Raw genomic sequence first — 11,638 nt, 5'->3', positions numbered from 1 at the left:
CCTCTTCCAGGTGGGTTCCTGTCCAGGTCCAGTTTGACGCACTGCGAACCATTTCTGTGTGACCTTGGCTTTGTGTCTTCCCCTTCCTGGACTTCAGCTTTTCCATTTACAAACAAAGGAGATCCCTAGAAAGCTTCTAAGGAATAAAGCTGAGGCCTCTGTCTTCTGGGTAAAATCCTATTTATTTAATATTACAGAAACACCCCAAACAGCAACTCTTTCAAATTCTTTTTGTTGGGGGCGGGGAGGAAATTTTTTTTTATAGTGTAACTTGTGCCCCAATATAATTGATTATTTCCTTCTACTCTATCCCCAAGAAATGAGGAAGAGAAATTTAGCTTTGAGGCAACTACCCCTAATCAAACACAAAGACTCCCTTGCTTTGGTCACAAATTGAACTCCTAAAAGCACGTTGTAATGAAGATACACACATTTTTCCATTCAGGTGACTCGATCTATTTCTGTCACCAGCCTCATCCCTCTTCCTCTTAGTGAGCGCTCAATTTGTGGACAACTTCAAGAACTTGTTTTAGGAAAAATCCCATTTTCCATATGACAGCAGTGCTTTCTTTTTGAATCAGCTTTGAAAACTGCAGCCCAGGGAAAAAAAGACAGTTTCCTCTGCTTTGCCAAGTGCATTCTCTTTTCTCTTTATGGTTATTTAGTGCGAGAGCACCTCGTTCCCCATCACTCCCCTGCCCTCCTCCCTGTGCTCCCTGGGCACCGAAATCTAACGTGGTGAATGGGACATCACACCTGGGAGGATTCTTACCAAGCTGCAAAGAGAGCTGGAGGGTGGGGGTCTCTGGCTCCAGTCTCGGTCACTCTGTCCCTCCTAGCTGCACAGCCCCTCCCAGCCAGGCTGGGGTTGTTCTCCTCATCTCCTCTGAAGCATCGTGAGTCAGCTATCCCTTCCCCGTGCTGACTCTCCAGCTCTTCCGCCAGAAGGTCTTCTTTCTGTCCTCAGGAGGTGTCCCCTGGAGCAAGTAGATCTGATTGGGAAAAGCGCAGAGTTGACCAAGAATGGTCTGCTGAGGCTGCACTGAAATTACTAATACGTTGCCTGCCCCACCCACGAAGTCTGGGGCTGCAGGCTCTTCCGGGTTTGTGCTAACCACCTCGGGCTTTGCACATCAAAAATAAATCTTGCAAGTTGGTCTTCAGAGGCCACAAGATAGCCTGGTAAAATACCACTTTCATAGTGTCTCTGCTTTGCCCAAGCATACTCAGTGGTTCCTCATAATTTTTTTCTGTTTCTGTATAACAACAAACGACCCCTAAACCTGGCGGGCCAGAGACTGGGGAGCCACTTAGCTGGGTGGTTCTGGCCTCGTGAGTGTACATCCACACACCTCAGCCGGGGAGAGAGATTCATCAACAAATATGATAGCTATCATTCGTGTTACCGGCTTTGTGTATAAACGTGGTCCCAAAAAGTTACTAGGAAATATATTTTAAAAGAAAGAAAAAGCCTAAGTAAATAATAATGTGAGATTGGGTGTCCCCAACATACCCTAAGAAATAAAATATTTCCAGTCCTGTGGAAACTGGTCCCTGTTGCGTCTCCGTCTTCCCTCCCGCCTCCTCGTCCAAGAAGGACCCAGTCTCTGGAATGAGGTCTTTCTCAGTCCCAGTAATTTCTCTTATACTCTACTACACCAGTATGTATGTATCTTCAGCAATGTATACCACTGCTTCACAGGCTTTTCAACTATGTTAAATCATGTCATACTGCATGCATTATTCTGCAATTTGCTTTTTTTTCCCCACCCAACATATTTTACACGTGATTACCCTTGCTCACCCATTTTTTTTTTTTTTTTTACAGGGTCAGAGAGAGGGATAGATAGGGACAGACAGACAGGAATGGAGAGAGCTGAGAAGCATCAATCATTAGTTTTTCGTGGCGCATTGCAACACCTTAGTTGTTCATTGATTGCTTTCTCAAACGTGCCTTGACCGCAGGCCTTTAGCAGACTGAGTAACCCCTTGCTCGAGCCAGTGACCTTGGGGTCCAAGCTGGTGAGCTTTTTGCTCAAGCCAGATGAGCCTGCACTCAAGCTGGTGACCTTGGGATCTTGAACATGGGTCCTTCACATAACAGTTCGATGCTCTATCCACTGCACCACCACCTGGTCAGGCTCTCACCCATTTTTCACTGCTGTATAGTATTGCAATGTATGGGCTATACCATAATTTATTTACTCATTTTCTTATTGATGAATAATTGGGTTGTTTATAATTTCTTTCAAATTTATTGCAGGAGCTCTCCCGGACCTGAAGCAGGAAGTTCTCTTCTTCCCATCTGGAGGCTCTATGCTGCCCCCCGAAATGGCTAAGAATCATTGTGACTTTCTTAGTTATAAGGGATGAGTTCTGCTTGAGTTGAGTCAGTTGGTGGCTACTCTTTCTTCTATGATAGTTACATGGTGTTGCTCCTCAAAACTTGTTCCAGGTGGCCCTTTGTGTCCTTATTCCCTGATTTGGTGGCACCCCCATAAGAAAAGCTGAAGTGGTGAATGTGAATTAGAATTGTGACTTGGAGTGTGAGGCTGAGCCATTGCTTATTCCATGCACGGGCTTAGTCATCAAGGCTGTCCCTGTAGCAGGGCATAGGGACAAAGATTTCCTGAGAGGGTCCCACCAGTCCAGGAAAATACTTTTCCCAATAAACTGGTCATCACCATGGCTGTAGCCACCCTGTAGGTTGGAATGTTGTTGCTGAGGCCTCTAGAAGCCTAGCCATTCGTGAGTTAGCATTAACAAAAGTATGCCTTCATTTTTCAACAGCAGTCTCTTAGCCTCCGCATTTGTTTTCTTATGTGTAAAGAGTGAGTTATCCCTGCATGCTGAAGAAAATCATAGTCACTGATTGCTTAACTGGATTCAACTTCATCTGTTAGGGGTCATCAGCCCCTACCAGCCCTCCTCCTTACCACAGGCAATAATTCTTGCCTGGGCTTCCCTGTTAGGCAGCTTCTCAGCCTGGACAGACCCCTGTGATGTGAGGCATGGCCAGACAGAACCCCTGTGAGGGGGCGTGGCCAGACAGAACCCCTGTGAGGAGGCGTGGCCAGACAGAGCCTCTGTGATGGGAGGCGTGGCCAGACAGAGCTGTGGGTTGGGAGGCGTGGCCAAACCTGGCTTAGGTGCCATTCCTTCCACATTCTAGCTGTATGTTCTTCATACCCCTTAACCTTTTTGAACCTCAGGTTCCCCATCTGTAAACACAGGGAAGATCTCTCTCTGCATAGAACTGCTGTGAGGATGAAATGAGACAATGAACTTGAAAGAACTCAAGAAGCTGGAACAGATCAGGGAGAGTGTCCCTAGCTTTGTAGGCAGCACATTCTATTGTTGGACAGCTCTGATTTTGCGAAGGTCTAAGTCAGGTCCTGCTTCCCCGTGGCAGACTCTGGACAGCCTTTTGTGAATTCAAACACTCCCAGCATTGTCAGCCTCTACCCCTTCAACCCTCTTCCCCAAGTCTTTTATTTTCTAGAAAACCTTCCCTAGTTTCTTCAAAAATGATATTGGGCCGCAGTTTCCATAAAACAAAAGAAAGGTGTGAAATATAAACTGCAAAAGTGTGAAATGCCAATGTAGTTCTAAGGTATTATCATTGCTAATGACATTTTATTGCCATCACTGTGGTGAGAATGACAGCCTCCCCTACTGGGAGCAAAAGCCATCAATACCCTCCATGTCTCTAAATCCAGGAACACCTTTAAGTCCTCACCTGTGTTAATTTCTCACCTGGTCATTTTCCCCTGGGTTCCTGTGACATGGCAGGGCTCCCTCCTATTCCACTGGCAGCTCCTTCTCAGGCTCCTTTACACTTTCTTCTTTTTCAGACCAGCCCTTAAATATTGTGGTCCTGGAGAATATGTCCTAGGCCCTCTGTTCTCCCTTCTCACACCATCCTGAGAAGCTCACCTGTGCTCATCTATTCATGTGCAGATGACTTCCAAAGTCATCCAGTCCACATTTCCACTCTGAATACAAGCTCTATTTTCCATCTGTCTGTTGAACATCTCAGTTTGGATGGTGGGCACATCTTGTGGGCACGCCATTCTCCATGAGTTCTTCCCGCAACCCCAAACCTCTTGTTCCAGTGTCCTGTATCCCACTGCCAACCACCCAGTCACCAAAGCCAGCAATCTAAGATTCATCCTCGATGTCTTCCTTGCCTTCTTTTCCACATGTAGAGAATTGCCAAGTCCTGTCAACACTATCAGTTTTTTGTTCCCACTGCCACTCCCTTTTTCTAGGAATCGTTTATTTGCAATAGCCCCTTATCTAGTTTCTCCATCTCCAATATTGCCCAACTCTAATTCAATTTCCACACTGTAGCCAAAGAGATCTTTCTAACACAATCTGACCTGGGAATTTTTGGCTGAATGGTTTACTCCACTCCTCCCTGCCCCCTTACCCCACTCCTGCCACCTAAGCTTGAGCTCTGGAGACACTATGAAAGAAGAGGGAGGCATGGGGGTGCCGAAGAACTAGCATAAAATCCAGGTGGAGAAACTCTGGGGAGGGCACCCTGCTCATCATGTGGAGGGAGTGTGAGCCACAGGTGGAGGGGGACAGTGAGCCTCACTAGGGGCAGGTTTGACTCCTGCTCTTTCCTCCTTTTCACTCCTTGACTCAGGCCAACAGTGCCTTCCTGACACAATGGTGAGCCAGAAAAGTATGGGGGAAACTTTGCTTATTGCTGCAGTTGAAGCCCAGAACAAACAAGGAGAGGCTGTATTCCCCAAATATATATTTTCAAGTCCTAGCCCCTAGAACCTTCAACTGTATTTGGAGACTGTCATTACAATGACAATTAAGTTTAAATGGGGTTATTAGGGCGGTTCCGAATACAACATGACTGGTGTTCTTACAAGAAGAGGAGATTAAGACATAGACATGCACAGAGGAAAGACCATGGGAACACACAGGGAAAAGAGTCATCCACAGGCAAGCAGAGAACCTCAGAATCAACCTTACTGACACCTTGATCTTGGAGTTTTGGCCTCTAAAATTGTAAGAAAATACACTTTTGCTGTTAAAGCCACCCAGCCTATGGCACTTTGTCATGGCTGCCCTAGCAAAATAATACAGAGGTGTAAAGATGGGAGGAAAGAGATAAAGCTATCACGATTCACAAGTGCTATGATCATCTACAGAAAAAGCCACCTGAATCAGCAGCTCCTGTTTTGGAACTAATGAGAGGATTCAGCAAGATTGGCAGACACAAGATGAATGACTGCTGAAAACCAACAGCACATCTCCTCACCAGCAAATACCAACCATAAAGTATAATAGCTTTGGGCTTTCAGCTCGGAGGAGGCTTAGGCGCAGCTTTCTTCTGTTGTCCTGAATCCGGGTTCCTCTGACAGCAGCTGCTTCCAGCATGCTGCTGAAATTCAACCCCAGTGAGATCAAAGTCATATACCTGGGGAAGTTGGTGCCATGTCTGCCCTGGCTCCCACAATTGGCCCCTTGAGTCTGTTTCCAAAAAGTTTGATGATGACATTGCCAAAAACAATTGGTGATTGGAAGGGTCTGAGGATTATAGTGAAACTGGCCATTTACAGACAGGCCCAGATTGAGGTAGTTTCTTCTGTCTCTGCCCTGATCATCAAATCCCTCAAAGAATCACCAGGAAAGAGAAGGGAGTAAAAAACAAACAAACAAACAAACAAAACCCAACCATTTAGCATAGTGGAAATATCACTTTTGATGAGATTGTCAATATTGCCTGACAGTTGCCACACTGACCTTTAGCTAGAAAACTCTCTGGGACTATTAAAGAGATCCTGGGGACTGCCCCGTATGTGGGCTGCAGTGTGGATGGCCACCACCCTCATGTCATCATAGGTGACGTCAGTAGTGGTGCAGTGAAATGCCCAGCTAGTGAAGAAGTACAAAGGAAAATATTTCAATTAAAGATCACTTGACAACCAATAAAAATATATAATAAAAAATATGATGCCATTCACAACAGCTACAAAAACAATATTTACCTAGCAATTAGTTTATCAAGAAATAAGTCTTCTACAGGAGAAAAATGTAAATTCAATTAAAGGACATGAGAGGAAGTTTTGAATAAATGGAGGTAGATATAGCATTGTCAGTTCTCTTCAAGTTAATTTATAAATTTGGTACAGTTGCAATTAGAATTGCAGATAGATATGTTGAGTAAATTGAGAAATTCTCAAATTCATAAGCATAAAGGTTGGCAAATAGTGGAGCCAACTTTTAAAAAGAGGAGGGACTCGTCTCCTAGATATTAAAATATATTACAAAGTCATAGAAAGAGAAGAATTGTGTGGTTCTGAAGGACAGGTAAATAGCCCAATCGATAGTGAATAGAGAGCTCAGAGACAGGCCACGCATATATCGGAACTTGATGTAAGATAAATACAGCACCACATACCAATGGGAAAGCTCACACGGACTTGCAAGTGGCTTTGGAAAAGTAGCTGATTATATATCAGAATATAACCGGATCCTTACTTAACCCAGGATGTGAAAGTGGACCAAGATAAATTAAAGACCTGAGTGTCAAAGGTTAAACAATACAGCTGATAAATGTCAGGGAGGGTTTTTATGACCTAGGAGTAAAGAAGTCTTCGTGATATTCCCCCTGCCCGCAAAACACAAAACATAATGTGAAAAATTAATGAATTGTATTGTATTTTAAATTAGTGTCGGGAGCCGATCCACTAATGCTGGCTAACTAGGTCACAGCAGAAGAAGATCCACAACTGCTGGTTGACAAAGTCACAGCAAAAGAAGATAGAGTCACCGCAGTAAAGATCAACAGCTGCGGGTTGACAAAGTCACCGCAAGGAAAGGCACGATACTTCCCCCTTTAATCTTTTGAATTAATCTGGCCTTATATCCCCCCTTTTTCTGGGTGTGTGCTATTATTTGTGGCACAGGGATAATAGTACCGTACTTTCCCTGTAGATTCATAGTAATTTCTTTGGAAATGAGACAGAGGGTGTAAGATCCACAGAAAAGCCTGTAAGCCCCTTGAACTGGGCTCATAGACATAAGAGGCTGGCTATGATATCCCTCATAAAGGGTTAAGTTTGTAGGAGAACTCCTTCTTAATCATGTTAGAAAGAATAGATTGTGACTTGTGACTAGATAGGAGGCAGTGGCTGTGCACAGAGCACCTCTCGGCCTTCACTTAATTCAACATTTTTCCTCCTAGCCTTTTCATGTAATAGAGTAAAGAAACATTCCTTTCTTCTTGCTTATTTGATCTGCAGATAGTGATACACTCTGAGAAGAATAGAGGTAGAACTTAACTAGTGTTTAAATATAATAAATAAGTAATATTTGACTAGACAATAGTATCTTAGGTAAGGTATAATAGAATGGCCCATTGTGTGGCCTAGGATGAAAACGCAGTCAGCAAGAAAAGAGTGTTTTACTAAGAGAATTGTCTTTTGACTAAAGGCAATTGCTAGGCTTTCTCAATGAGATGTTCTCATAAGATTTACATACTTTCCAAAATTCTTTAATAATAAGAGAAATGTAGAAAAATCCATAGAAGTAATAACAATTAATGTCTTATGTTGCTACTAGGCTATCTTGCAAGTGCACTCTGTATATCTTTGGGTGAAAGCTATTCTTAATGTTCTGTCAATTTCTTTATAGGCAAGCCTTTTAGAATCTTGTGAAAAAAAAAAAGTAGGACACTGCTTAAACTCAAAGCCATTTATCTGAGCAAACGGTTGTCCATTGTTAGTCCTTAATAATCTCGTCTGCTAATCTCTCTCTGCCCCTTAACTCACAACAGCAGTAAAGTTAGTTAACTATTAGTACTAATACCTTAAAAGCTTTTACCGATGTTGTTATCACTATTCAAGTTATTTTGTATTTTGAATGATTTGCTACCTGGTTTGTAATTTATAGATATAAATTAACTGTTATCCAGAAACATGTAAACATAGTGAAACAGAAGCAATGATTAACACCATGTAATTGTAACTCAGTGTGCATGTATAAAAAGGGAGCTATACTAGCATTTGGTGGAGATGCCTGGCAGTAAATGCTAACTAGAGAATAAAGAGAAAGAAAAGAATTCGGCTCTCTCACTCGATTTCGCCGACGCCGTCTCTTCCTGTGGGACCCCTGGATCCCCCCCGGGGCTGGACCCCGGCATTTGGCGCCCGAACAGGGACCTACAGGTAATCCCCCTCGTTGTCTCGGGACGGCTAGGACTCCACTCAGGGTGCTGCAGACCCCCCTGTAAGAAAGACAGGGTGAGGATAGGTGGAGAATTTCAGAACTTAAGATTTTGAGAAGTCATGGGCCATACTGAGTCTAAAGAAAGAAGACTCTTTATAAAAGTCATTAAGTATACACTTTCTAAAAAAGGAGTTAATGTTTCCACTAAACAAGTAGCTCGTTTTATGAAATTCGTACAAAAATGTTCTCCATGGTTTCCAGATGAGGGAACGCTTGATTTCGAGAAATGGGTTCAAGTTGGAGAAGATTTAAAACTTTATTATGAGGTACATGGACCAGAAAAGGTTCCAGTTGATACATTTGCTTTATGGAGCTTGATTAAAGATGCCTTAAATCCAGAACATGAGATGCATAAACTTTCTAAGGCAACTGCTCCTCCAAAAGAAGAGACTCCGTTAATTAGAAATAGAAGGCAGTCTCAAGATAGTACAAATCATGCTATGGCCTCTTTAAAATTAAGTAAATATCAGAATGATAGTGAAGATCATTTATCTCCAAAAGATGAGGCTGAATTAGAAGATGAGGCAGCTAAATATAATAGGGATAATGAGGATTGGAAGTCAAAAACAGTCTTGCCCATATTATATCCCTCCAAGACTGACAAAAAGGATGAAAATAAGGCTATTAAAATATCTTTGCCTCTACCAGTACAATCACCAGATGATAATGAAAAGAAAAAATCATCAGGGTTAACAGGGTTGCAGAAGGCAATTCAAGCTTCTTGCGACCAAGGGGAAACTGATTTGGCATTATGTTTCCCTGTGGCTGTGGCTGGTGAATTTGATGATGAGGAGGATCCTACATGGGAGCCGCTTTCTTATAAATTATTGAAAGAGTTGAAAATGGCTTGCAGTCAATATGGACCCACCTCTCCTTATACTATGTCTTTGATAGAAACAGTTTCTCATAATTGGATGACTCCTTATGATTGGGAACAAGTGGCTAAAGCTTGTTTATCTAGAGGAAATTATCTCCTTTGGAGAGCTGAATATGAGGAGCAAGCTAAACAACAGGCAGTTAGGAATCGGAGGACACATAATCCTGTGATTAGAGAAATGATTACGGGAGAAGGAGAATTTGCTGATGTTAGTGAACAGTTAAAACTTTCTAAACCGGCTTTGATACAAGTGAATAATTGTGCTATATCAGCTTGGAGAAAGTTGCCAGCTTTGTCTGGTGGAGATGTTACTGTGGTAGGAGTAAAACAGAAAGGTGATGAACCTTATGAGGAGTTTGTTGCTCGGTTGATTCAAGCAGTAAGAAGAGTTATTTCAAATGAGGTGGCAGGAGATATTATAATTAAACAGTTGGCTTATGAAAATGCTAATTCCACTTGCCAGACTATGTTGCGGTCAGTGAGGAGAGAAGGAACGATAGGAGATTTCATCAAAGCCTGTCAGGATGTAAATCCTGCTTTTGTTCAGGGAGTTCTACCACTGAACCACCCATGCCTCCATGCAAAATATGAGAAGCAAGCCTCTTGTGGGGGTTGAAATGGAGGGATTCCGGCTGCAGGTTGTAGCAGCTATTAGAATTTAAGAATGATTAGAAAACTGAGATGAGTTTTAAAGTTGTGTTATTATCTGATTTTCTTTAGTAAATAGAAGGACTTAAGAGTTTGGAAAAATTACAGTTTTTTTTTGTTCTCCTCTTTCTCTCAACTCATTTTATTTCTTTCCTGTTCTATGCCTGAAAAGAGGGCAAAGGGAACACCTGTTTGGATATAGCTAAACAAAATCTCATAAACGGCCGTTCTTGAAACTTTTCAAGAGAGAGTTCTGTTTGGTTTCTATCCAATATGTTCCAGTCAAAATTGCCCTGTGTAAAAATCAAGCAGGCCATATTCTAATCTCTAAAATCCCGGGTTTCTCTCTAATTTGTCTGATTTGTCTACTTTGTCTGATTCTTGTTTGTGTTTGGTCTTTGTTTAATGTTGTCTAAATGTAATTTTTTAAGTTTTTGCATGCAAAAATTGAATATGCCGGCTCTAATATTATAAAATATCATCCCTACCAATTTATAATTTTAATTGAAACAAGTAAAGCGCGCTCATTTAAATTTAAATAGTATAAAATATAAATCCTAAAAACTTGTTAATTTTGACTAAACTGCTTCAAGCTTCAGGCTGCTTGCTGCTGCTGCAGAGCATGAAGCAGAGTAGATTTGCCTAACAAAGGTGTAGAATTTTTTACTATAGAAAAATAATAAAAGTCACTAGAGTTTTCCAGCTTTAATGTGTTCTTTAAATTGCCTGTTAATTAATGAAGTAGAAATGTTTTTATGAATATAGAAAACTCGTATACTGAAACTCCTGCAAATCTTCTTTATCATGCTTTTTACTTTAAAAAATTTCTTTTGAATACTAATATACAGGATTATTCAACACCTGAGACACTGGAATCTGAATCGGGATAAGCCTAAACCAATGGCAAAGTGGAAGGATTTATTGACAGGTCAATGGAAGGGACCAGATGTAATTCTAACCCAGGGGAGAGGGTATGCTTGTATATTTCCACAGGACGCTGACTCGCCTCTTTGGATCCCAGACCGGCTGATTCGCCATGCCTCGCCGGAGGTCTCCGCTGCCGCTGCCGCCCTCTCCTTATCTCCCTCCTCCTCCTCCTTATACACCATCCAGTCCGGAGGAGACTTCTGTGCCACCCGCGTCATCAGTGACTTCCCAGCAGAGGTCATCAAGGAGCTCTCCGTATGATCCTGTTACTCGAGGGATACAGTGATTGTCACTACAGGAAGCTAGACGACCTCCCTATCAACGGATGATTCACTCTACTCAAACTGTCAACCCACCAACCTGGGGCCAGTTGAAGGCGTTGTCTGAAAGGGCTGATTCAATTTGTCGTCAACAAAATATAGAGCGTAACCCTGTTAATATGTTTATTGCTATACTAGCTGTACTTTCAATTCAGGTACTTAATGTTGAGGCTACTGAACAAAACAAATCTTATTGGGCTTATATTCCAAATCCACCATTAGTTAAGCCTGTTACTTGGGGAGGAGATGATATACCTGTGTTTAATAATCATACTAAGTTTTTGGGAGGATCATGTAGTTCTTTTATTATGCATAAAACTAATTCAAATTTCTCATTTCATGGAAAAACGGATAAGGTACCTATATGTTTTATGTTTAATAATACTCACAAGATTTCTGGATGTTTTTCTACTACACTTAAGACTATTTTGACTGACTCTCCTAAAAGTAATAAACCTGGACACACTACAAGAGACTTATGGTCTCTCACAATTTTAATGCCTGGAGGCCCTGACACCCATGAGTATAATCCTGTTACATTGCCTCCTAAGGGATTTCACCCATGTAAACTTTATCCTCCAAAAAAGGCAACTCAAGAGCCTTACTGGTG

At 42.0% G+C, this 11,638-nt stretch overlaps 1 pseudogene; it reads left to right on the top strand.

Annotated features, from left to right (window-relative positions):
- Positions 1-5,401: 5,401 nt before the first annotated feature.
- Positions 5,402-10,969, top strand: LOC136391226 (large ribosomal subunit protein uL11-like; annotated as a pseudogene).
- Positions 10,970-11,638: the final 669 nt, after the last annotated feature.

Source organism: Saccopteryx leptura, chromosome 2 (assembly GCF_036850995.1).
Source record: "Saccopteryx leptura isolate mSacLep1 chromosome 2, mSacLep1_pri_phased_curated, whole genome shotgun sequence".
NCBI lineage: Eukaryota > Metazoa > Chordata > Mammalia > Chiroptera > Emballonuridae > Saccopteryx > Saccopteryx leptura.
This window is presented reverse-complemented; position numbering and strand designations above follow the sequence as displayed.